This window comes from Caretta caretta, chromosome 1, assembly GCF_965140235.1.
Source record: "Caretta caretta isolate rCarCar2 chromosome 1, rCarCar1.hap1, whole genome shotgun sequence".
In the NCBI taxonomy this organism is placed as follows: Eukaryota; Metazoa; Chordata; order Testudines; family Cheloniidae; genus Caretta; species Caretta caretta.
The window spans coordinates 204,656,440-204,683,603 of record NC_134206.1 but is presented as its reverse complement, the minus strand read 5'-3'; the positions used below and the strand labels follow the sequence as shown (position 1 = coordinate 204,683,603).

At 44.9% G+C, this 27,164-nt stretch overlaps 1 long non-coding RNA gene across 1 annotated transcript in view; it reads right to left on the bottom strand.

Annotated features, from left to right (window-relative positions):
* Positions 1-26,867, bottom strand: part of LOC142070611 (uncharacterized) — a 100,262-nt gene extending 73,395 nt beyond the window's left edge. Inside the window, exon 1 of the long non-coding RNA XR_012666500.1 lies at positions 26,793-26,867. This is a non-coding gene — a long non-coding RNA (uncharacterized LOC142070611). The remainder of the gene's footprint in view (positions 1-26,792) is intronic.
* Positions 26,868-27,164: the final 297 nt, after the last annotated feature.

The following is a 27,164-nucleotide window of genomic DNA, read 5'->3' as shown; positions in this document are numbered from 1 at the left end:
CGATGGAAACACAGCTTTCTGTCTACCTGTGTCGGCTCCTTCATCCGTGAAGTACTTTGTGTAACAGGAGAGAAAGTCAGTGTCGAGCACTGGCTGCATAATAACAGCTGTTTAAGGAACATATCACACTCACAGTGGTCCTGCTTCCTTTGTGCAGCCTCTCATGTCACCCAGAGGGCTCTAAGGTCGCCATCCTACTCCTGGTGCTTCCACATCAGGACCACGGCCAGCTCCCTGCTCCCAAAGGGGAACTGCAAAAGCTTAGGTGAACTTTGCAGACAGGTTTGTAAGATCCCAGAGGGGGAGAGAGCTATTGTTTAAAACTGTCATTAGCCCCATATTATAATTAATTATCATGATAACACCTAAGCAGCCTACTTGTGGACCAGAACACCATTATTCTAGGTGCTGTACAAACAATAACACTGGAGACAGTAACTCAGTCTCTGAGAATGGCAGGACTCTGAGCTGCAGACTTAGGCCAGGTTTGCATTACAGAACCTAGACTGGCATATAAATGGTGGCATAGCTATGCTGGCAGAGCCCCCTAGTGTAGACACAGTATACACCAACTAAAGGAAGCGTTCTGCCAGCATAGCTACACCATCTCTCTGACTGTCATTAGCAAAGTCAACAAAAGCACTATTCTGTCAGCATAGTTGCATATACACTGGGGATTTTGCTGGCATAGCTATGTCACTGGGCCCTGGTCTACACTACGAGTTTAGGTCGAATTTAGCAGCGTTAGGTCAATTTGACCCTGCACCCATCCACACGACCAAGCCTGTTTTGTCAACTTAAAGGGCCCTTAAAATCGATTTCTGTACTCCTCCCCAACAAGGGGAGTAGCACTAAAATCGACCTTGCTGGGTTGAATTTGGGGTAGTGTGGACGCAATTCGATGGTATTGGCCTCCAGGAGCTATCCCAGAGTGCTCCATTGTGACCGCTCTGGACAACACTCTCCACTCAGATGCACTGGCCAGGTAGACAGGAAAAGCCCCGGGAACTCTTGAATTTAATTTCCTGTTTGGCCAAGCTGATCAGCACAGGTGACCCATGCAGAGCTCATCAGCACAGGTGACTATGGAGTCCCAGAATTGCAAAAGAGCTCCAGCAATGGACCATATGGGAGGTACTGGATCTGATCGCTGTATGGGGAGAAGAATCTGTGCAGGCAGAACACCATTCCAAAAGACGAAATGCCAATATATTTGCCAAAATCTCCAAGGGCATGATGGACAGAGGCTACAACAAGGACACACAGCAGTGCCACGTGAAAGTTAAGGAGCTGAGGCAACCCTACCAAAAAACAAAGGATGCAAATTGTCCCTCCGGGTCAGAGCCCCATACATGCCGCTTCTATGATGAGCTGCATACAATTCTAGGGAGCTCCCCTACCACTACCCCATCACTATCCATGGACACCTGCAAGGGGGGAGTCTCACGCAACAGGGATGAGGATTTTGTGGATGAGGAATATGAGGAGGTTGAGGATAGCGCACATCAGGCAAGCAGAGAATCCCTTTTCCCCGGCAGTCAGGAACTTTTCATCGCCCTGGAGCCAATACCCTCCCAAGACAGGCTCCTGGACCATGAAGCCAGAGAAGGCACCTCTGGTGAGTGTACCTTTGTAAATATAATACAGGGTTTAAAAGCAAGCGTGTTTAATGATTAATTTGTCCTGAAGACTTGGGACGCATTCGCGGCCAGTATAGCTACTGGAAAAATCTGTTAACGTGTCTGGGGATGGAGTGGAAATCCTCCAGGGACATCTCCATGAAGTTCTCCTGGAGGTACTCTAAAAGCCTTTGCAGAAGGTTTCTGGGGAGGGCAGCCTTATTCCATCCTTCATGGTAGGACACTTTTACCACGCCAAGCCAGTAGCAAGTAGTCTGGAATCATTGCAGAACAAAGCATTGCAGCAAATAGGCATTCAAGCAACATCCATTCTTTATCTCTTTGTGTTAGCCTCAGGAGAGTGATATCATTCATGGTCACCTGGTTCAAATATGGGAAATTTGTTTAAGGGGACATTCAGAGGAGCCCATTCCTGCTGGGCTGTTTGCCTTTGGCTGAAAAGAAATCATCCCTGCTGTTAGCCACGAGGTGGGGGGAGGCCCTGATGTGGTGGTGGTGGGGTGAAGTGATCATCCCAGAGAATTGGGTGAGGGAGGTTGGGTTGTGCTGCACATTCACCCTAAAACCACAGTCCCTCCTTTTAAATGGCCAACCCAATGGGCTTTGCTTGGTATGGGAAAGGAGAGCACTGCTGTTTGAAACCATTCCCACATGTTATGAAGGTTGAAGAAGCTGAAACCCTTTGCCTTACCATGGCTGCCTGTCCCACACCAAACCAGCAGGCACTCAATATAAGAGGCAAAATGCGACCTTGTACCAAAAGCACATGTGCTATGTAATATGAATCGCTTGATTCAGTATGAAATAGTCTTCCCTTTGTTCTCTAAAATTTATCTTTTTAAATACTATTTTCCCTTTTTTTCGTCCCGCTGCTGTAAATGTTTCTATGCTCCCCCTATCATCTCCGTCCCAGAGGCTAGCGCAGATTAGAAGGCGAAAAAACACACTCACGATAAAATGTTGTCAGAGCTCATGCAGTCCTCCTGCACTGAAAGAGCTCAGCAGAATGAATGGAGGCAAACAATGGCAGAGTCCAGGAAAGCGTTAAATGAATGCAATGAGAGGAGGGAGGAACGCGATGAGAGGAGGCAGGAGCGTGATGAAAGGAGGCAGGATGCAATGCTGAATCTAATGGGGGACCAAACTGACATGCTCAGGCATCTGGTGGAGCTGCAGGAAAGGCAGCAGGAACACAGACCGCTGCTGCAGCCCCTGTATAACTGCTTGCCCTTCTCCCCAAGTTCCATAGCCTCCTCACCCAGACACCCAAGAACGGGCACCCAGCCACTCTACCCCAGAGGATTGCCCAAGCAACAGAAGGCTGGCATTCAATAAGTTTTGAACTGTAGTGTGGCCTTGTCCTTCCCTCCTCCCCTCATCCACCACCCCACTTGGTGCTTCCCTCCTCACCCACCCCTCCCGGGCTATCTTGCGAGTTTTTGCCCTATTTGTGTGATGAATTAATAAAGAATGCATGCTTTTGAAACAATAATGACTTTATTGCCTCTGAAAGTGGTGATCGAAGAGGGGAGGTCAGTTGGCTTACAGGGAAGTAGAGTCAACCAAGGGGGCGGGTTTTCATCAAGGAGAAACAAACAGAACAAACAAAACTGTCATACCAGTCATGAAACTGGTTTTCAAAGCTTCTCTGATGCTCAGGGCACCCAGCTGTGCTCTTCTAATCGCCCTGGTGTCCGGCTGTGCGTAATCGGCCGCCAGGCGATTTGCCTCAACCTCCCATCCTGCCATAAATGTCTCCCCCTTACTCTCACAGATATTGTGGATCATACAGCAAGCAGCAATAACAATGGGAATACTGGTTTTGCTGAGATCTAACCTAGTCAGTAAACTGCACCAGCGAGCTTTTAAATGTCCAAATGCACATACTACCACCATTCTGCACTTGTTAAGCCTATAGTTGAACTGCTCCTTTCTAGTTTCCAGGATGCCTGTGTATGGCTTCATGAGCCAGGGCATTAAGGGGTAGGCTGGGTCTCCAAGGATAACAATAGGCATTTCAACATCCCCAATGGTAATTTTCTGGTCTGGGAAGTAAGTTCCTTCCTGCAGCTGTTCAAACAGACCAGAGTTCCTGAAGATGTGAGCGTCATGCATCTTTCCCGGCCATCCCACGTTTATGTCAGTGAAACGTCCCTTGTGATCCACCACTGCTTGCAGCACCCTTGAAAAGTACCCCTTGCGGTTTATGTACTAGCTGCCAAGGTGGTCCAGTCCCAAGACAGAGATATACGTTCCGTCTATCACCCCACCACAGTTAGCGAACCCCATTGCAGCAAAGCCATCCACTATGACCTGCACAATTCCCAGAGTCACTACCCTTGATAGCAGCAGCTCAGTGATTGCGTTGGCTACTCAGATCACAGCAGCCCCAACAGTAAATTTACCCACTCCAAATTGATTCCCGACTGACCAGTAGCTGTCTGGCGTTGCAAGCTTCCAGAGGGCTATCGCCACTCGCTTCTCAACTGTGAGAGCTGCTCTCATCTTGGTATTCTTGTGCTTCAGGGCAGGGGAAAGCAAGGCACAAAGTTCCATGAAAGTGCAGTTATTCATGCGAAAGTTTCGCAGCCACTGGGAATCATCCCAGACCTGCAACACTATGCGGTCCCACCAGTCTGTGCTTGTTTCCCGGTCCCAGAATCAGCTTTTCATGGCATGAACCTGCCCCATTATGACCATGATGTCCAAATTGCCAGGGCCTGTGCTTTGAAAGAAGTCTGTGTCCATGTCCTCATCACTATCGTGATCACTCTGTCGTCGCCTCCTCGCCTGCTTTTGCAGGTTCTGCACATACTGCAGGATAACACATGAGGTGTTTGCAATGCTCACAACAGCAGCAGTGAGCTGAGTGGGCTCCATGCTTGCCATGGTATGTCGTCTGCAGGAGAGCAGAGTTGCAGCGGAAGCCATGGATGACTATAGATGCCACGAGAATAGATATTTATACAGAACGACGAGAGGACCTGCAAGGTGGATTCATGGCACCAGGAGAGCAGAGTTGCAGCCAAAGCGGTGGATGACGATGACGGTTAGCAGTCCTACTGCACTGTCTGCTGACAGCAGTATGGTGTCTGTATGGAAAAAAGGTGTGAAACAATTGTCTGCCATTGCTTTCACGGAGGGAGGGGCGACTGACGACATGTACCCAAAACCACCCACGACAATGTTTTTGTCCCATCAGGCATTGGAAGCTCAACCCAGAATTCCAATAGGCAGCAGAGACTGTGAGAACTGTGAGATAGATACCCACAGTGCAACGCTCCGAAAGTCGACGCTAGCCACAGTACTTTGGACACACTGTGCCGACTTAATGAGCTTAGTGGAGACACACACAATCGACTGTATAAAATTGCTTTCTAAAAATCAACTTCTATAAGATCGACCCAATTTCGTAGTGTAGACATACCCTTGGAGGGGTTATTTTTTCGCATGCCTAGTTGACATAGCTGTGTCAGTATAATTTTTAAATATGGACCAGGCCTCTGTCCCTCTGCCAATGTGAGTAACATCACGAGCACTATAAACCAAGATTGAAAGAACTACTCCATTCTAGCCTCTATTTTTGTTCCCGCTGAACTTTCTGTAACTTTCCTTTTTGGATGAAATTTATCATGCTTAATCTCAGCCCAAAGAGGATTTTAAAAAAAGAAATATTGCAACTGACTTGATCTCGCTATTTTTTTGAGTTACGTAGGAGTGAAAATGAATTACATGTGGTTGTTGTTTTTAAAGTCAGAGGCTTCTCTTCCCTTGTGCAGCTTGAAAACACGTTGCTATTTTAACTTCAGGCTTGTCATGGGCTTAAGCAACAAAAAGAACAAGTATCTTTGAGATGGGTGAAGCCATTTGTGTCCTGGTTTTCAGGGGTGCTGATCACCCACAACTGCCACTGAACTGTGTGTACTGCAAGCAATCAGCACTTTGGAAAATCTGTCCCTTGGTTCACAAGAGCAAAAGGAACAAGCAATTGAAAATGATCTTCTGTCCATACGCAGCATGAGCTTTCAAAAGCACTCTGCACTGGCCTTACCTTTGCTCCCAGCGAGGTCAGTGGGAGTTTCTCCATTCACTTCACAGGGAAGAGAGTTAAGCCAACACTCTGCTCTTTTGAAAGTCCCGCCCTAATTCCATGAATGTTTTTCCTTTGGTTTCACTCACCTCCCACCACAGCAGACTGTATGGCAACCCACACTCGCATACCCACTCGAACTCAAAGCCACAGCACTAAGCCCTATGGCAGCACTGCCCCAGTCACACACAGATAGCAACCTCCTCACCCTTACCTGCACTCACAAGCATACACTCCCCCGTCCAAGCCTGCACAGCCCTCCTCCCCCCAATTTCTATCACACAACTCCCACAACACACCCACACAAGCCACCAGCTCACCCCAAGCGTGCACACACACATGCACACACACACACAAACCTACTTCCATAACTGACAGTCAGACACGCCCCCTGCTCCAGTATTTACTCATTGATTTCAAGGAACTGTACTGCCTATGGATTGAGCCCTGGATTTCCAGTTCCCAAAGCAAGCTCTCTGAGGCAATATGGCTGTTATATGTTACACCTCCTGCTCCAATTAAAGCTGTGATAGCGAATTTTAAAAAGCTACGATTAACTTATGTGAATCTGGAGCAATAGGAAGAAAGTCATAGGTGATAAGGAAGGGGTTCCCTGAATGGAAGCCTTTGAAACATCAAGGTGATCAGTGAAGCAGCTACAAGGAAGAGATCTCTGGATAAAAGGCGGGGAGAGGTCAAATAGTGTTACCTATCAGCTCTGTGTTCTTGGGGAACCAGGGCCCAGTACCCACCCTGTCTGACTCATGAAAGACCCCTACCCCCCGCGCCAGGCTCTGCTTGAACCAAAGCCGATCAGAAGAAAGATTTACAAAAAACAATGAAAAGGCAGTGGGAGACACACCTAAACCCCTCTGGACAAGGGTGACAGGATTAAGGAAACTTCCCTAGCCTCATTTGCATCAAAGATGGGACAGGGATGCATCTCCATTAGCATACAGAATGGAGAACAGAGATTCCAAGGCAAAAACTGCACTGAACTCTGGGACCAGGAAAGCACCGCATGATGGGGAATCTCTGCTCCAGATGTGAATGAACCCATGCCTGCACACACCCAGCTCAGTAGTTATCAGACCAATTCTAGTAATAAATCCTTTATTGGTATCCAAAATACTGAAGCTGCCTAATTGCACTGAGCTCCCTCGAAGGAACACCGCCCATAGCCAGAATGATCAGTTCCTATTGTCTAGCCTGAACAAAACAACTTTGATATATTCCCTTGAGCCATCAGTTTACCCATAAACAAATCTAGTATTCTCCCTTGAACCATTGTTCTTTCCCTACAAAACCCCTACCCACGCTCAAGTAAGTGCTCTGATGCCTGGATCCAAAATCTGCATCAGTTCCATCAGGACTTCATCTTCTCCTGACTGATCATGGTGGGGGCTCTACCTGTCTGCAGCACTGCGGACCCTCAGCTACTACCACCACTTGGTAACCCTGATTGATTCAAGCTTCACAGAGTGGTGAGAATCCATCTCTCTCTCTCTCCGTATAGCCTTTTGACCCTGACTTGTGTGATCAGTTATAGTTTTCTAAACCTAACTTTTATAATCAAATTTAAGTTAGATTTAATATTATAACTGTTTTGTTTGTTTGGCTCCCCTTGTATGGTTATTACCTGCCAATAAATAACTTTCATGGTTAAGCTGGTTGCTTCTCAATCTCTCTCTTTCCTGCCCCCTCCCCCTGCACACGCCCCGTGTGTGGTTTTTGGCTTCCCCATTCGCTCTGCAGCAACGCTCCTTGTACCTAAGCTAAAGATCCCCTGCAGTGCCCAAAAATCCTGTGGGGTTTGCTCATCAAGTGGGTTACTACAAGAATAATTGTCACATGAAAATGGGGATAGGGACGTGCTGAACCTGGGACATATGATGGTGGCAGCTTGAAAGTGCTGCTCAACCCAGCCTGCTCAGGCGTACTCTATTCTGGTGCAGTGCCCATGGCATATGAGGGTGACAGCTTGGAAGTGCTGCTCGACCCTGCCTACTGTGTCCAGGGATATATAAAGGGTCAGCTTGGGAGTGCTGATTAATTCAGTCCTCTCAGGTATGCTCTGTTAATGTGTGTGTGTGTGTGTCTGATTCTGGGGCTAGAAGCACCCAGCCCTTGGGAACCTAGGTCCTGCAGGATAGCTCTGTTGGGAGGGAACTTGCAGAAGGGAGAAGTAGAACTCCATATGAGAACACAAGTGACACAAGCAGTACATTAATAGAATTAGAGAAACACCCTCCCAGAAGAGTAACCCTAATAAATGAGCACACCCCAAAGTAATGGGAAAATTTGGTAACAAAGGTTTTGTATCAATGCTTTTTGGTCGAGCTATTCTTAGACTCACAGTAAACAACCACCTTCTATTAGAGGCACCATGGTCCACTGAATAGAACACTGGACCAGGAGCATGGATTCTGTTCCCTGGTCTGCCACTGACCTGCAGTGTGCCATTGGGCCAACCAGATCACCTCCCTGTGCCTCTGTTTCTCCTTCCGCCATTTCTTGGACTTGTCTGTGTAGATGCTAAGGACTGTCTCACTGTGTATTTGTGCTCGATGCTGTACAATCAGGCCCCAATCCAGGGCCCTAGATGTGACTGTAATATAAGTAATAATAATAGCGGAATAATAATTCCATTTTCCTACCGTTAACTGCAGACCTTCTCCTTCTGTAACAGTGAGAAATGTAAGGTTATTCATTTAGGGATTAATAACAAGAATTTTAGTTATAAGCTGGGGACGCATCAATTAGAAGTAACGGAGGAGAAGGACCTTGGAGTATTGGTTGATCATAGGATGACTATGAGCCGCCAATGTGATATGGCTGTGAAAAAAGCTAATGCAGTCTTGGGATGCATCAGGAGAGGTATTTCCCGTAGGGATAAGGAGGTTTTAGTACTGTTATACAAGGCACTGGTGAGACCTCACCTGAAATACTGTGTGCAGTTCTGGTCTCCCATGTTTAAGAAGGATGAATTCAAACTGGAACAGGTACAGAGAAGGGCTACTAGGATGATCCGAGGAATGGAAAACTTGTCTTATGAAAGGAGACTCAAGGAGCTTGGCTTGTTTAGCCTAACTAAAAGAAGGTTGAGGGAAGATATGATTGCTCTCTATAAATATATCAGAGGGATAAATACCGGCGAGGGAGAGGAATTATTTAAGCTCAGTACCAATGTGGACACAAGAACAAATGGATATAAACTGGCCACCAGGAAGTTTAGACTTGAAATTAGATGAAGATTTCTAATCATCGGAATAGTGAAGTTTTGGAGTAGCCTTCCAAGGGCAGCAGTGGGGGCAAAAGATCTATCTGGCTTTAAGATTAAACTCGATAAATTTATGGAGGAGATGGTACAATGGGATAACATGGATTTGGTAATTAATTGATCTTTAAATATTCATGGTAAATAGGCCTAATGGCCTGTGATGGGATGTTAGATGGGGTGGGATCTGAGTTACCCAGGAAAGAATTTTCTGTAGTATCTGGCTGGTGAATCTTGCCCATATGCTCAGGGTTTAGCTGATCGCCATATTTGGGGTCGGGAAGGAATTTTCCTCCAGGGCAGATTGGAAGAGGCCTTGGAGCTTTTTCGCCTTCCTCTGTAGCGTGGGGCACAGGTCACTTACTGGAGGATTCTCTGCTCCTTGAAGTCTTTAAACCATGATTTGAGGACTTCAATAGATCAGACATAGGTGGGTGGGTGGGTGAGATTCTGTGGCCTGCGTTATGCAGGAGGTCAGACTAGATGATCATAATGGTCCCTTCTGACCTTAGTATCTATGAATCTATTAATCTAAATAATGGCAACAGCCAGCAAGTTTCCTTGTACTTTACATTGACTTGCAGGGATCCAAAAACCATTGGCCCAGCTGGTGAAAGTCAGTGTGACTCAACTGACTTCAATGGAACTACACCAATTTGCACCAGCTAGGGATCTGCCCCTTTACCCCCTCAGCTCTAATTTTTCAACTGAGAGTCAATTTCTCTAGGAGTAACAATATCCCTTTTCCCCTTTATCTCACTTCAGAAATTCTGGACACTGCAGCACCTGCATCATCAATCCCATCTTCATCACCACATTAGCTATATTTACATTGATGCCATATGGAGCACTTGAATCTCATTTATCCCGCACTCCAAATAGTTCTGAGAGGCCATTCCATTATGGACAGGCACAGATTTTTGTAATGGGCTCCTTCCTGGTCACCTGGCTGAAAATGAGTTTTCTTCATTGAATTCCATTGTGGGACATGACAAACACACGCCATATCTCTGCTCTACCTATGGCTCCTGCACTTCAGCTGGAGAAACATTGCTGTGGTTCATGTGATGTTCCTAAGCAATGGAAACATGGTTCCCTCCAGGGCGCTATTGTCCTCATGGTTGTAGTGACTTCAGTCATCAGCCTGGTCTGTGGACCGGCCTTTCCTTCCTTTGCAGTATGTCGGCACGGATGCTCTCTCCAACTGCTGCACCTTTTTAGTTATTGGACTCAAATACCATGTCTACCACTCCCTCCAGATTAAGTTGCTTTCTGTGAACAATACTCTGCAGCCACTCATTAAAGTCCATATTTCTGATCCCAAATACAAAGCAATCCCAGAGAGCTTCTCACAACTAGATACCAAAATGACAGCTGGAGGACAGATTTTTAAAGCTAGCCAGGAAAGCTGACATACTTTCCTCTTTTCTTTGCTTTCTTAAGTGAAATTTCTATCTCTGGGCTGTGAAGTTTGAGGTACATAGTGCTTTTTTAAGTGCTTCTATCAAGTTGTCATCATTCATATCACCTGCTTAAGGGAAGCATCAGTCTTTCAGAACAGCCAATGCCTCTTTTCCAAGCAGAGCTAGGAAAATTGATCTTTTCTTGTGAATGTTTTCAGTGTCTTTGGCGTGAAAATACTGCTGCAGCCTTTGCACATAAACTCCAGAATCCTCACCTTCATCGTCAAAGTGGAAACCATTTGTTTTTACATCAATGACTCTTTGTGCCTTTCTTCCTACTGTTCCTTCCTCTATGCTATGTCACGGATTTCTGAGGGTATGTCTACACTGTAGTTAAAAACCTGCAGCTGGACCATGCCTGCTGACGGGGCTCAGGGTAGGGGCCTGTTTAATTGCAGTGTAGACCTTTTGGCGTAGCGTGGAGCTCAGGCTCTGGACCCTGGGAGGTGGGAAGGTCTCAGAGCCCCAGCTGCAGCCCAAGCCCAAAGGTCAACACCACAATGGAACAGTCTCTTAGCCTGAACCCCACAAGCCTGAGTTAGCTGGCATCAGCCAGCTGCGGATGTCTAATTGCAGTGTAGACATACTCTGAGTGGTTTCAAAAGGCTGCCATCATTGGGGTCCCAGCAAGTTGACTCCATCCTCCTCTTCATCAGTGATTTTCTCCTTATGTCTCCAGATCCATATAAACCAGTTATGCCTTTTTAGTTAACCACAGCGACTTCCACTAGAGCAGAAGAACAACCAAAGTGAATAGAGCTAGTGCACTGAGTTTTATTCACAAGCTACATTCAACTCCACTGCTGTCTTAGGTTTAATCTCTGACTCCAATCCAGCTGCAACAGACTGCCAAATGGAAGATTTTATTTAAATTCTGCCACCTGGTATATTCCAGACCTTAAAGGTAGAGAACGCACACAATCGCCATAATTCTTAAAGTGCCACATACCAGGCCCTAAGAGACTCCGGTCTCATTAGGCTTCTTTCCAAAAGTTGGCATCTAGGGTCTTTCCTTGATCAGGCTCTGCTGAAGACATTTCCTTCCCAAGGGTGTAGCTCCATGGCTACTCCTGGTATGGCCAGATGTCCTAGGTGGCTAAGCCCCTGAGCAAGGAACTCATGCACATCTCTGACACCTTGTCGTTAGTTTAAAGAGTCACAGAGGAAAGTGCTAAGATATCCATCTCCCTCCTGGAGCTGGATGGATGAACTGAAGCAGCAGACAGAGCCTGGGGGTGAGGGGAAAAGAACTGGTATAAATATTAATACATATAAAATATATACTGTGTGATGCATCTCTCTTCTCATACATCCAGTGCTCCATCCATCCTCCCTCTCTCCCTCCATCACTCTCCCTCTCTGCCTGTGTTTGTCCCTGGAGTAAATGTTGGATTTACATTTTCTGCTTATTTATATCTGACACTGTTGCTGCAGTGTAACAGAAAAAAACTTTCAGAGTAGCAGTCGTGTTAGTCTGTATTCGCAAAAAGAAAAGGAGTACTTGTGGCACCTTAGAGACTAATTGTTTTCTTTTTTCGAAAAGTAATTAATAATTGTCCCTTTTCTTTTTGCGAAAAAAACTTAACTCCCTGTTTTCTGCGCTGTGCCTCTTAAACCAGAGGAGGGCAAAAAGCCTTTAGTCAAAGCCATGCAGTTGCTTCTACAACCTTTCACTTCTTATTCCCTGTAGTCAGAGCTGGGCAAATGCTTCTAAGATGTATTAGCAAACATATAAGCCACGTGTTGGTATTTACAGCCCTGCTGCTTCGCTTTCCTTGCACTCCTGCACAAGTTGTTATTTTTTTGTTGGCTGGAGCCTCCTGGGAAAGGGAAGCTATCGGGGCTGCTCAGACAAAGATGTGTTCATGTCACAAGTGTTCACGCGAGGCCACCTAGACAGCTTTTGGTGGGTTTAAGAGCCGATCAATCAGCAAGCCAAAAATATACCATGTGATTTAGGGGTTAAGCCCATAGCAAATTGTGAGCAGCGCAGGCTCACAGCGAGTGGTTGGCAAGAAGCTCATTGGCTGATATGTTAACGTGGCCACTCAGTGGATACATTTCAAATATTAAACCAACTGGGCACAGCTAACCTGCTGTGCACTCTTCCTTCTAACACCACAGTACTGCTCTCAGCTTGGCAGGCAGGGGCTGCTGCTGCTAGGAAGGACGGATGGGTAGGACATGCACTGCACGCCTGGCCTATTTTAAATCTGGGGCTGGTGGACAGAGCCCATCAGACCAACAAAAGGCCCATCCCTTCAGGCAAGGGGAGCCATGGAATCCGGAACTGCACTGATTATAGGGGACAAGGAATGGGGGTGCAGTTTACAGGGCCAAAACAAGGGTTCCAGAGGCATCTGACTCTACTGCTGGGCTGCCTGTGCAGGTTTGTAAACCTACGGCTGGCAGTTCCATGCTGCAGCAAGAGGGGGATCCTGACTCCAACCCTCCTATCTTTCCCGGCCCTCCTGAGGCAGTCCTAGCAGACAGAGAGGAGCCTGGGTGCCAAGAAGATGGTGGGACAGAGACATACCAAGGCTGGTACTGAATACTGCCAGACAAACAGCTGGGCAGGGACATGGGAAGAGCAGAACACTGGTGACTCCCTCCTCCTGGCCGAGGGGTAGAAAAGAAACACTGGCTCCAAGGTGGCTATTAGGGAAATTATGCCCCATTTTTGCTCTCCTTATTTCCCCCTGCCCATGGGGAGAGGGAGAGAAGACATGGCAGAGAGAGGAACCAGGAGGTGCAGTGAGAGTGGGCGCTCTGTATGTGTGCGTGTGCACATGTGCAAGAGTGAATGTGAAGGAGGCTGGGTGAGAAGAGTGCTGGATGACCATTTGAAATGAGGGGGAAAACTGTAGTCAGAATGAGGCTTCGCTGTTATAGCACTCTTGTGTCTGGCATCTAGTTCAAAAAGTACCAACTCCACTAAAGAAAAGTTTAAAAATAAATTCAGAAACAACACCTCCCAGCCAACCAAATGGTAAGGTCAGGCTCTAGCTATCTGCAAGGATCTGGCAAAGAAAAATCCTCCGAGTCTAAGCAGAGCCAATTTCTATATAGATTATGGATCCATTACAGGGTGTGCTATGGGGCAGGTTCTACACAATCACAGCCAGGTCAAGATTCCAAACGCGTCATGTCACTCAGTTTTAAAATAGTCGGGGGGCGGGGAATGAATTATGACAGAAGAGTGGGGACTTAAATGTTTGGTGTCGGAGCAGCAAAAGATATATTCACTTGGCCTACACACAAAAACACATGTACACACATTCCCCATCTAACTGGCAAGCGCAGAAACAGGGTTTGAATAATGTACAGTAAATAAGGCGTTGAGTCACACATTCAACAATGAGGAGAAAACTAATAGTTGCCCATTATGTGAGCACCACCCATTTTGTGCACTGAATGAGGGAAGGGTCCTGTGTACAAACAGTAGGTCACCATGCAATTAAAGACTGTATCATAATGTGCATGCACAAGGAAGCCCAGATTGCACTAGTAACCTTAATTCTGGCATTTCCTAATTTTTAAGTGCTTGACTTTGCAACTTTAATAGCATTCTTTTAACATAGTTTTTCACGTGGTATGTATGTATATGTGTGTGTACGTGGATATGAGAGGGACGACAAATCACACTGCAAAACTCAAGTCAAGTGCTCACAACATTAAGAATTTGTTTGGCTAGTTAGAGAAATAAAGAGCCACTCCATCAGCTAACTGAGAGCTAATTGTCTCATTAGTGTATCTGTCTGTGCTGTATTCTCCTGAGTCTGGGAGAAGAGGGTGGGGGAGGAAATGAAATAAGCAAAGAAGTCATTGAGGAGACAGGTTTTCTTTGGGAAGAGCATAGACCGAGTGTCTGCACATGAGAAGTTGAACAGTGGCAGAGGAAACTCCAGCGCTTGGATCACTTGTAACCTGAAAGGACAAAGCGCTGGGGAACATGCTACAGGGAGCAGGACTGGTGGGAGCACAGGAAACATACCATTATAGATCTTCACTACATCTAGTTTCTAGGGGCTTGTCTACATTACAGGGGCTATAGCAGCAGAGCTATCTCACTGTAGCTATACTGGTATAACCCCATAGCATAGATAGCGTCTAGAGCGATGGAAGGAGGTTTTCCACTGCTGTAGGTAATCCGCTTCCTTGATGACAGTAGCTAGGTTGATAGAACCATTCTTCCACCGACACTACTGCATCCACCCCAGTGGTTAGGTGAGCGTAGCTATGGTGCTCAGGAGTTTGGATTTGTCACACCCCTGAATGGCACAGCTACGCCTACCTAAATTTTAAGTGTAGACCAGACCTAGGAGTCCCTGACTTCTTCCTGCTCATGAGGTATTAGTGCATGTGTGTTGTGGAGTTTTCTATTGTTAAGGCCCCGATTGTCCCACAGGAGGGATATTCTGGGTCAGATTGTCCCTGGCTCTAAGGCAAGTGGGTAGGGGTAGGAACTCATAAAGAACCTTCTCCTCTGTGTGCCTCAGGCAAGGACTGAAGATAATAGATCTGAGCTCAGTAGAATACAAAAACTACTCCTTCCATGCACCTTCTTGTGGTGCAGATTACTACAAAAGGGGTGAGCAAAGGCAGACAGCAGGTCGAACCATGCCCCCCCCCAGCTATTGACTGGCCCATGAATCTGGCAGGCCATGGTGTAGGGAACATATGCTGCATCATGCCAAGGGATGGCACTCTCTCTTCATGCCAGGATCCCTGGGAGATATCTTGCATCCTGGGGTAAGAGGGTGTGCCATACTTCCCTTTACCATTTTATAGGGACAGTTCCAATGCAATCATCCGAGAAAATATAGTAATTATGGTGGCAGTTTAATGCCAGAATCCAACTTTTAGCCACTAGCCTGGCCTGTTAAATTGCACTTGTGGAATTGGTGCAATGGAGATTTCTTGTTATGAGCCAGAGTGTTAACTAGGTCTGGGTGGGAAACCAGATTTTCCTTTTTGATGGAAATTCCAAGATTTTGAAACTTTTTCCAGTCTGAAATTGGAATGAAAAAAATTCCAAATTTCCTGCAAAACAAATTTTTTAAAAAGAACAGTTTCAGGTTGATTGAAACATTTTGTTTCAATAAAAGGAACACATTTCATAATGATTTATACCTTTTAAAAATACGCTAATGAACTGTGTTGGAAAAAGTCATCTTAAAATGAAGACTCAAAATGTGCCCTTCCTCAAATGTTGAAATGGAATGTTTCAACAGTATCAAATGCTTCATTTATTTATTGTTTCACATGAAATGTAGTTGAAATTGACACGGTTTTGAAACATTTTGATTTTGATGAAAACAGCATTTTTAGTCAAAAAGCGTTTCAAGAAAAAATGTCCAACCAGCTTTAGCGTTAACCTCACGCTAAACCTGACTGCAAATGCTCCTGGCATGCTCAGGGTGAACCAGTCCTCTCCACTCTCTGGCATTCCAAGTCACCAGAATGGCAAAACATGTAGAGATCATCATTCTACTCTGGGAGAAGGAGCTCATGCACATATGCCCACCCAATTCAGGGAGTATTCCTCCCCCCCCCCCTGCAAAAAAGACAGCACTCGCTAGACACTGTTGTTTGTGTGGTGCTTTTATAGTTACATGTAGGATTCTTACTGCTTATATAGCACCTGATTCTGCAAGGTGCACAGTGCTGTTAGCTCCCCTTAAAGTCAACATGTGCTGAGGATGCTCAATGCCTGTGGCCTTTCCACTGATTTCCATTTGATCAGGCCACGATACAGGCTCATGCCTGTGGTCAGTAATGTATATGGTCTACATTAAAAAATAATCATTTCTGGCCTTTAATCAATTGAATGTTATTACATCTTGTTTGGAAAGTCTCTAGTTAAAAAGCCTTCAGACTTTAACATCCAATTGCTGATATTCTGATAGGAGACTAGGGCATGGATCATTTCAAGCCATGTTTAGCCATTGTTTGGAACCTGAATGCATTCTCAAGGAAGAGGCTCAGGGGCATTGGATTTTCGTATGAAGAATTGTTAGGGATGGAATCTCAGAGACTGATACGTCTCCGTCTCTCTCTTTCTCTGTATCTGTGCTGTCTTTCACTGTGTCTCAGATCGTACTCTTTCCCTGCATGTGTCTGTCTCTGTCTCTCTCTCTCCTACATCCCTGTCCTTTCCCTGAGGAGGGAAATATCATGATGATATCAGGAGTATGTGGGAATACAGGCTTTTGAAATCTGCAACCATATTGACAGCCCACAAACTATCTCAAAGGGAATAAGTATACCATCTGCAGACAGCACTGTTCCCTAGTTTCTGTCTCATTGCAGCCATCTGCTAAACTCCTCAGCCACCTGCATTGCAAACAATGTCAATATCTTTCAGGAATCCCTGAGGAGCACATCCCCCATTAAGCTTTGGGTCAGGGCTTTATCAAGGTGCTGGCTCTGAGTAGTGATGTCTACTGTTCCACCCAAGGGTCAGTGCTCAAGGCAAAGCCATCTTAACCTTTGAGCCTGGTTTTACTGATGGCTTCAGGTCTCTGTCGTTTGGAGGGTTTCAGAAGCCAGTAGCCAGAGGCTGACTAAAGGGCTTTTCTCATCCTGCTGTCTAAACATAAAATATAGAAGTCCCCCAGGCATGAACCAAAGGCTTGGGATGTCCTTTGCATGGAAGAGACACAAAACCAAATTCATTCCTGGTGTCACTCCACTGACTTCAAAGGAGCCACCCAGGATAAATCTGGCCCATAAACTCAAACTCTGTCTACAATGAGTGCTCTCTCTCTCTCTCTCTCTTCTGGCCCATCACATCCTGTTTCATGTTCCCATGGAAAACTTCTACCTATCAGCCTGCTTGGTCCTACGAAGAATTCTTCATTCATCCATCCACCTCAGCTAGTCCCAGATCCTCATGGAGCAGGCTTATCTAGCCACTACCGCTCCTCTCTGTCCATAATAGTAGTTCCCAGCTCACTGAAGGACAAAGGCCTCTTCAGCTCAGCTGTGGTTCTTTGTGCTGAAAGGTTTGGCCTGCCCCTTCTTACACTTGACTCTAGGATGTTCTTGGTCAAATGAGTTTTCTCACAATCCCACCACTGAGCTGAACCCAACAGGGCCAGGGTTCTCATCCAGGAAGGTGCTATTCAAAGGTTCCCCTTCCAACTCATTCCTATACTTACCTTCCAGTCACCAGGCCTTATCGCTGACTCCTGATTGATTTACCATGCTAATGGACTGACACACAACACGTGATGGTGGCTTTATGGTCTGAAGCCAAAAACCTCAGCCAGACCTGAAGTCAGAGACCTAAAACCTCAGGCCTTGTCTGGTGGTATCTGCCCCCACCATGAACTCCTCTCCCATTGCCCTGGATCATTTCAGTCGCTTCCTGGCAGTAGAAACCATTTCTCTGAGTGATTGATAATCAGTGAGAATTGCAAGGCATTTCAGACTATCACCAGGCAATGCCTGCTCCCTATACATCAGCTGCCAGCCTAGGAAGGACTGCACAGGTAAAGCTGTGTGAATAACCAATTTTTTTTTCAGTTCAGTGGCCAAAAATTTCACCTTGGTTTGTACAAAACATTTTGTGTTACATGAAATTTTGTTCTACGTGAAACATTTTGTTCTACACGTATTGTTTCATTTTGAGGGTTTGTTATGTTAAGTTTTTAAAAAAACAAAGTCAAATTCAAAGTGAAAAGTAATTTTCAATCAAAAAGTCAAAATGTTTCATTTCCAAAATATCAAAATGAAATGTTTTGACTTTGGGGGAAATTTTGGTTTCGGGATTGTTTTTCAGCTGAAACAATTTGATGAATTCAACAGGAATTTGGAAAATGTTTCAGTTGACCTGAACCTGCATTTTTCAGCAAAAAAAAAAAAAAAAAAAAGTGTGTCATACAAATAATCTTGCTCAGCTCTAGCCATAAGGAGGGTTTTCTTTCCTGATTTCATGGGACATGTCCCCCTAAATGTGTTCCTGTGAAATAATAGGGGGCTACTCATTTCTCTCATATTGCCTCCTATCTCATCGCCTGCACCTACACACACCCTGCCTGTAAGTCCAAGTCTGACGATGATGATTGTAGCAACGAGGAGCCCTAGTCATGGGCCAGGATCCTGGTGTGTGCTAAGTGCTGTCCAAACACAGAGCAGAAAGACAGTCCCTGCCCCAATGATCTCACAATCTAAGACTTAGTCCACACTACAAATGCCTTGCTGGCACCGCTGTGTTGGCACAGTGGAGATGCAGCATTTGCTGACAGAAGAAGTTTTTCTGCCAACATGACCTCCCCAAATGACATTCGCTATGTTGGCAGAAGCACTCTTCTCTTCGGTCAGCATAGGTGCATCTACACTGGGGATTTTGCCAGTGTAGCTATGTCGGCTGGGCAAGTGTGTTTTTTCTGCCCAACATAGCTAGGCCGACCAAGCATTGTAGCATAGACCGAATATAAGTAGTCTGATACTCCGTTAGCTCTTTCTGCTGCCCAAATGGACACTGCTCCATTGTCTTTTCAAGACCTTGGGTAGCTGCCTATCCACTTTCTGACTGAATGGGAAAAGAAGGATTTAAAAGGAGCTGTGTCCAGTGTTACCCACTATTAAAGCTGAAATAACCCAATGGAGGAGAGTCCAGTGGCTTCAGGTGCGGTGCTGTCCCCTGCCATGAGAAAGCCTTGTCCTTGACAGAGATCTCTCTTGCTGAGGGCTCGGGAGGGAGGCAAACATTGCAAACCTTGTCAGAAAGCTGACGGGAGCTGGACAAATATAAAAGACCTGGTTTCCTCCTGTGGGGAAGAGGTATTGCTCAGGGCTTGACAGGGACTCAACAGCTCTAAGCCCTGGAGACAAAGTACACTCACAGCCACAGTGTCCAAGAACAAGAAGAGAAGGCTGGATGGGGGAAGGGAGCACAACATAGACAGAAGGAAAATAGCAGAGCGATTCCTATGGTACACGAGCGCACACACATGTGAGGGAACCTGGCTGCCATGCCATATCTACATGGGATGCAAACACACACATTAAAAACACGAACCCTTCCATTCAACATTTTCCTGGAAAATAAATAAACATGCATAGAGAAAGACAGGAATCCTTCCATACAAGATCTGGATGGGATGAAACACAACCGTACAGAAAACACACACACACACACGTTACACAGTAGCCTGTCCAGTCAATGCCTGCATGGGATGCACACACAGCAGACGAACACACACAAGGCGATAAGTGGGAAACCCTTCATACATCCTATTAGCTAGGATGGGCAGGGATGGTGTCCCTAGCCTCTGTTTGCCAGAAGCTGGGAATGAGCGATAGGGGATGGATCACCTGCTGATTACCTGTTCTGTTCATTCCCTCTGGGACACCTGGCACTGGCCACTGTCGGAAGACAGGATACTGGGCTAGATGGACCTTTGGTTGGACCCAGTAGGGCCATTCTTATGTTCTTATGTAGTAGTGACAAATGCACGCACACAAGCAACATGCGAAACCTGCCACACTGTGTGTGCACAGGATGCAGCAGGCAGTAGTTACACCCAAACTCACCCTTTTATGAACACCTAAGCTAATATATACCTATGAACACATGCTCTAACAGGGACAGGAATCCTCCTGGGTAAATAAATTCACCATGTTCACTGCATCCTGACAGAAATTGTTTCCGGGTACACACTCGCATGGTGACACACAAACATGTACACATGGAAGTTCTGCATAGACACTACCTCAACATCCATACCCAAGTGCATACATAAAGATAGACAGGGCAATTCATAAGGGGTGGGGCAAATCAATTGCATGTCTCATGAACACACAGTTAAATTGCCTGCAGGCTAGTGATGTGCTCAAGCTGAACATTTTAGATCTGGACCTGAGTTTCAAATACCTTCCAGTTCCAAGATCTGGGCTTTTGGCTTGAAAACATATAACAGCTGCATGCATAGGGCAAGACAGTCAAAAAGGAGAGAGTCAATGACTCAGGTGGCCAGGGAGATGTGGAGGTACAGAGAAGGCAAGGTTGCATCAGCCACACTTGGAAATGCTCTTCTGAGCCTGCTCTTCCCTCTCTTAGCCTTTTTATTGAAACCAAAACCTTTCAAGAGAAACTAAGAATGTGACAAAGGCTGTTCCCAGCCTGGGCTGTCTCTTTTTTTATAAGCATCCACTGTGGGAAAACTGAACACTCTTCCCTTTGGCTATGCTGTCTGTAGATATCAGTAATCCTTTCCCTTCTTCTGATTGGAGGCTGGACTCTCAATCTCCTTGCAAACCACTGACCTAGTTCTTTCAGTCCTTGGGGATTGACTGCATCCAGGACCATCACATGCTGGGCCAATGAGGGAACAGGACAGACTCTGTGTGAGGATCTCTAACACAGGATATGGGAAAATTTAGTGTGCATGGGCTGAAAATGGATTTGGATATGGGCTCTTGAAAATATGTGATATTGCACAATATGGTTTCCTTGGTGCTATAATGTCTTCTAAACAGCTCCCTTCCATCTCTGCACTTTAATTAGCATGAAAATTGGCCAGTTCCACAATCCCTTTAAATACACTCTCTGCGTTACCAAATACATTTCAAAGGCAGCCCATGCAGGGAGACTAGGTGACTTAGGGGGTTGGGAGTGGGATATAGAGCATTTCCTCTTTAAGACCATGTGCCAGTCTGGTCCAAGTCATTAGTAACCCATCCGCTGGCTGTTCAGTGGCCAACATGAAATGAGTTTGGCAGGCCTCCGTCCCTTTTCCAGCAGACAAGTGTCAACAAGACAAAACCCACCACCACAATGGACCCCTGACTGGCGGTCTCAGCAGAGAGGCCAAGGGCTGAACTCATAGAAACTAAGCTTCCCTCTCATTCCTACGAGTTCAGGGCTGAGTCACATATTGTGGGGGAAGCTTGCATTGTTGCTATCCATGCTGCACTTATTCCAGGTATCAATAAAGGGCTCTAGGGCTATCAGTCCAGCCTGTTATGGTTGGGGTGGGAGGGAAACAGAACCTGTGCCATCCAACTTATACAATAAATATGAGAGATGGGATGGGGAGGGGAAATGTGGAACAGACCCGGATACATGATAGGATGCTCTTTCTTCTGTTGTGGTCTATATTGAATCCGCATTGGTGGGGCATGATTACATTGGTGCCTGGCTAGAGGAACAGAATGGCAAAAATGACAATGTCACATTAATAAACGTACATTTTTTAAAAAAATCCAACAGATGTCTTGTCAAAGTTCCTCCCCCACTCTGAACTCTAGGGTACAGATGTGGGGACCTGCGTGAAAAAACCTCCTAAGCTTATCTTTACCAGCTTAGGTCAAAACTTCCCCAAGGTACAAAATATTCCACCCGTCGTCCTTGGATTGGCCGCTACCACCACCAAACTAATACTGGTTACTGGGGAAGAGCTGTTTGGACACGTCCTTCCCCCCAAAATACTTCCCAAAACCTTGCACCCCACTTCCTGGACAAGGTTTGGTAAAAAGCCTCACCAATTTGCCTAGGTGACTACAGACCCAGGCTCTTGGATCTTAAGAACAATGAACAATCCTCCCAACACTTGCACCCCCCCTTTCCTGGGAAATGTTGGATAAAAAGCCTCACCAATTTGCATAGGTGACCACAGACCCAAACCCTTGGATCTGAGAACAATGAAAAAGCATTCAGTTTTCTTACAAGAAGACTTTTAATAAAAATAGAAGTAAATAGAAATAAAGAAATCCCCCCTGTAAAATCAGGATGGTAGATATCTTACAGGGTAATTAGATTCAAAAACATAGAGAACCCCTCTAGGCCCCGTTAAGTTACAAAAAAGATACACAGACAGAAATAGTTATTCTATTCAGCACAATTCTTTTCTCAGCCATTTAAAGAAATCATAATCTAACACATACCTAGCTAGATTACTTACTAAAAGTTCTAAGACTCCATTCCTGGTCTATCCCCGGCAGAAACCAGCATATAGACAGACACACAGACCCTTTGTTTCTCTCCCTCCTCCCAGCTTTTGAAAGTATCTTGTCTCCTCATTGGTCATTTTGGTCAGGTGCCAGCGAGGTTACCTTTAGCTTCTTAACCCTTTACAGGTGAGAGGAGCTTTCCCCTGGCCAGGAGGGATTTCAAAGGGGTTTACCCTTCCCTTTATATTTATGACATGTCTCTATCTGCTACTTAGAACACCTGAGATTATTGCAACACAAAGAATTGTTTTGAAATTATTCTTATTGCAAATGTATGACTTATTATTTGTTAAAAACCGATAAGCTGGTCGGTGCTGTACAAGATACAAAGTGAAGTCCGTCCACACCTCAGTGGGTTTTCGCTGTTCCTGTTCTTTGTATTTGTCGAGGCTTAGACAATGAAAATAAATTGGTCAGGGTCACGTTTGTCTCTAGTCAGGTTCACTTTCAGGTTTGCCTGAGGGCTCCAAAGTGTGAGGGTCTCAGAATTAAGTGCTGCCAAGCTTGTGGGAGAGTCCTGTGTTTGTGGGTTTTAGGAAGAGCTGCAAGCCCCTACACCATCAGGCATGATTTTATGCAAATGTCAGGGATTTTATGGAAATATATGTAACTGTATGCAAATTTGAAATCTATTGACTTGTTGTCACAAGATGTTGACAGCTATGGTATCTGTTTTGTTTTTTTTTCTATTTGGGCGTTTTTCCTTTGGAACTGAAAAAAAAGAAATAATTATACATTCATGGAAACATTTCTATGAGTCATAGGGAGAGACTGTATCAAACTGAAAAGTTCAGATTTGGATCCAAACACCATCAAAGTTTGGGGAGTTTCAGATCTAGGGTTTCATGTTGGGCCTGCCTTCAGATTTATCATTTGCAAAAGTCTGTTTCACCGGATAAAAAATCTGGGACCATGTGTGAGCTGGCAGTTTCCCTTAAAATGAACAAACTTGTTCTTGTTTGTGTGGAGAGCATCAGGGAAACTGGTAGGCATGAGAGGGAAGAGCTGATAGCTCCAGCTTTAGCACAGAACCACATTCTGGGGAGCAAATGAGGGTTTTACTGCTTGCTGCAGCTCTTTTTGTATCAACTGGAAGAAAAGGATTTTGCTATCAGGACGTGGCAAAGTGGAAAGAGATGCATGGAGGATTGGTCTCAAATGCACGGAATCAGTGTCAAAGCAGCTGCCACAGTCTTTATTATTCATTTATGCCAGAAGAAAATATTCGCTCCTGAAAGCTGCTGAATATGACCTGGGCTTTTAAATATTTAAGGCAGACTGCTTTCTGCAAGACCAGGGTTGGCTGTGGGGGACCAGTGAGTTCACTCCCTAGGTTTCAGGGAGGTGATGGGTTTTCTGTGAATGGGGCTCAAAGGCAGGAGAGTTGGGGTTGTAAGCAGGATGATGGTGAGGAAGCTGTGGATGGGATCACAGCCCACTTCACTGGGGTGGCTGATTAGCATGCCTGCACTGGTTGGATCTGGGAAACGGAAGTGTAGGTGGGATTGGAGTTGCCTCACTGTGGTTCTGCGGGGATATGATGGGCTTCTCAGGGGAAACAATGGAGAATATAGCCAGGGTTCTGCAAGATGGGATGGGACAACTGTAAATTCTGCATTAGGGTGTCAAACAAGTAGGATTCCTGATGTGTGCAGCTGATAATGGATCATATTGCCAGAGTTCCAGGTGAAGTGATGGGCCACCTGTCTATGAAATTTGCAGCCATCCAATGAGGGTGTTCTTAAGGTGGTGGGAGGCTGCACATATGCTCAGGATCCACTCCATTTTGGTTCCTGGAGAGGTGGGGCCTTCAGCCTACTTTTGACAGCACAAGGTAGCAGAATGAGAAGAGCACATTTTAACACTGTAGGCTCAAGATTCAGACTAATGTTAGATCTTACAGTCTGTTGTAAAAAGCGTTAGGGCATCTAGAGCTCTTGCAAAGGTGATTTCTTAGCTGTTATTTAAATCTTATTAAATCTTATTATGAAGGACGTATAAATCATGTATATGGCCTTCACTTGTGCCAGCCAAGCTTTTGAGCTTTTAAGCTTTTGAGGGTTCTTCTATCCAAAATATTGCCCAGGCTTCCCCTTTAGCTAGAAAATCACATATTCCCTGCAATAAACTTTGGGTTTTCATTGTAAGAGAATTGATATGTGAACTCACACTTCTTTCATGGCCCTCCCCCCCAGCAAAGTGCTTTGCAAACCCCCATGCTCTGCAATATTTGCCCACTGATGATTTCAGCTAGAGGTAGATTTAAACTAAACAGTTTGGATCTGGATATGACTTTAAAACACTCCAAAGTTTGGGGTGGGGGGGAGGTGTGTGCTTGGAGATTAGTTTTGATTTACCCCATTTTAAAAGTAGTGACCATTTGCCAAAGTGTGATACAGATTTTGGTCCAGATGTCAAAGATCCTGAATCTGGGATTACTCACATTTTCTGTGGTTTTGATTCATTCAGATCTTTAATTTTAACCTTTATAACTGACAGAATATGGTCAGATAAGAAAAATGATGGGAAACCACCTTTATAGCAAACTCCTAGTATATTCTCTGAATCCACTGCCCTGAAAATTACCCCAGGATCCACCTGGGTCTCTGAATTGTGCTTTTTGCATTTGATAACATATTATATTTATAATTGTTATGGTTGCAGAGTAAACCATTCAAATGTGAGCTGAGTATAAACCTGCACAGTAGTGTTTTCCTGAAACTAGAGACAGCCTAAAAGAATAGCTCTTGGAAATGTGAGACATCTCACAATGGATTGTTAACTCTGAAACCTAGTAATGATAACGCAAGAGTCAACCTTGTTAACTGTTTCACTGCTGCTTACTTTAGCAGAAACATCCAGGTGTGTTTATCCCACAATCCCAAATCCCCTTCTGCTCTTTCTTGGCTGCCCGGGTGTGCACTACCAGAATCCAACCTCTTTAGCTTCCCTATCATGGCAACATCTACTGTTTAGCTATGCATTTCCAATACAACAGCCTATGGTAAATTGAAAATGTAGGGGCAGTGTAAAATAAACAAACAAACAAACAATAAACCATAATAAACAACAACAATAATAATTAATAATAATAAATACCTAGCTCTTACATAGCACTTTCAATCCATCAATCTCAAAACGTTATTTATCAAAATAAATAACATAGGAGATCTTGAACTCATTGAATTATTCTTTGTCACATTTAATTCAGGAAAAATCTCCTTTCCCTCCCAAATGTACCTGAAGCTATCACAGAATTTCCTTTCTGATACACGGGAGTGTCACAGCTACCTATGCACCTTGCCACATAATTGAGGTCTAATTTAAGGCATGGCAGCAGGATTCCCTCATGTGGATTATAGACAACAACATCTTGAGCAAATTTTGCTCTGGAAACAGAATATGGTCCTAGAAAGGAAAAGCCATGTCCAACCGTAAAGGTGTGTAATGACTGGGATAGTCAGACACAGGGTACATCTGCAAGAAGAAACATCCCCCAAACACAGCAAAGTACAAAGAGAAGTCAGGAAATATCCTTTGATAAGTGAGTCAGAAGAGACTATCAAAAGGAAAGGTAACAGCCAATATAAAAGCTGTGATAAGAACTGTTTGAAGAAGAAATATCAGGGTTTTGGGGTGGTTTTTTTTAACCACCGTTTCTCTTGTCTTTTTTTGAATATATCTTAGTGAATTTGGGTTATTTGTTTTAACGTATTTTTCTGCATTATCAAAGGCTGTCTCCTGACTTCACTTGGTCTTTTTGCTGGAAAGCTGCATTTAGTAATGTAAATGTGTTTCTTCCCTGAAGGAGCCGCAAAAAACAGCACAATTCTGTCTGTGCTGTTAGCACAAAAACAGACGAGTGATGGAAGGACTCAATGACTCAGAGGTATTACACTGAGTTATGGACCCTTTTAGTTATAGATCATTAGCGCATATTGAGACTTGGTTGGACTCTGCAGTGTCCCCACTGTATCTGAAAGCAAATAGAATAGAGCAGAAGTGAGTAGATGCAATACCTGCCTGAGAAAACTTGAGGGAAGGCGCCAGCTGGAGATCAGAGATGAATAACAGGATGGTGGATCTGTTATAATCTCTCTGAGTCTGCAAGGGAACAGTGATCCCTGGGACACAGGCCATTAAACAAGCCAGACATGGGTCTGACTACTCATAGTTAGGGCCACTTATACACTTGCAAGTACTTTGTGTGATTATGATAACAGAAAATGGATTTTAAATGATGAGCCAGCCAATCAGTTTTATAGTAGCCCAATCTTTCTACCACTAATGCTTCAGGCAATGCTGGGTGGCCCAGAGAGTAAACGGTTTAAAGTATTCTAAAATTCCCTAATCCAATTTACCTGCATCTTTTCTGCTCCCTCTTCCCAGGAAAGTCAAATGTCCAGTGGGTTTCTTCAGAATATCCTCCAGATTCTAAGAATTACAGATATCCAATCAGGGAATGGAAACAATACCGTGTGACTTAAATGACTAATCAGTACAAACCAGCAGTTCATATTTAGAATGTCAAGTATCTATCTCTCACACCAAATTTCTGTGATCATTCCATACAGTTAAAAAAAAAATCTTGCTTGAAAAATAGGTTAGTTGAATTCAATAAGAATATAAGAATGGCCATACCAGGTCTAGGGTGACCAGATGTCCCAATTTTAGAGGGACAGTCCTTATTTTTGGGTCTTTTTCTTATATAGGCTCCTATTACCCCCCACCTC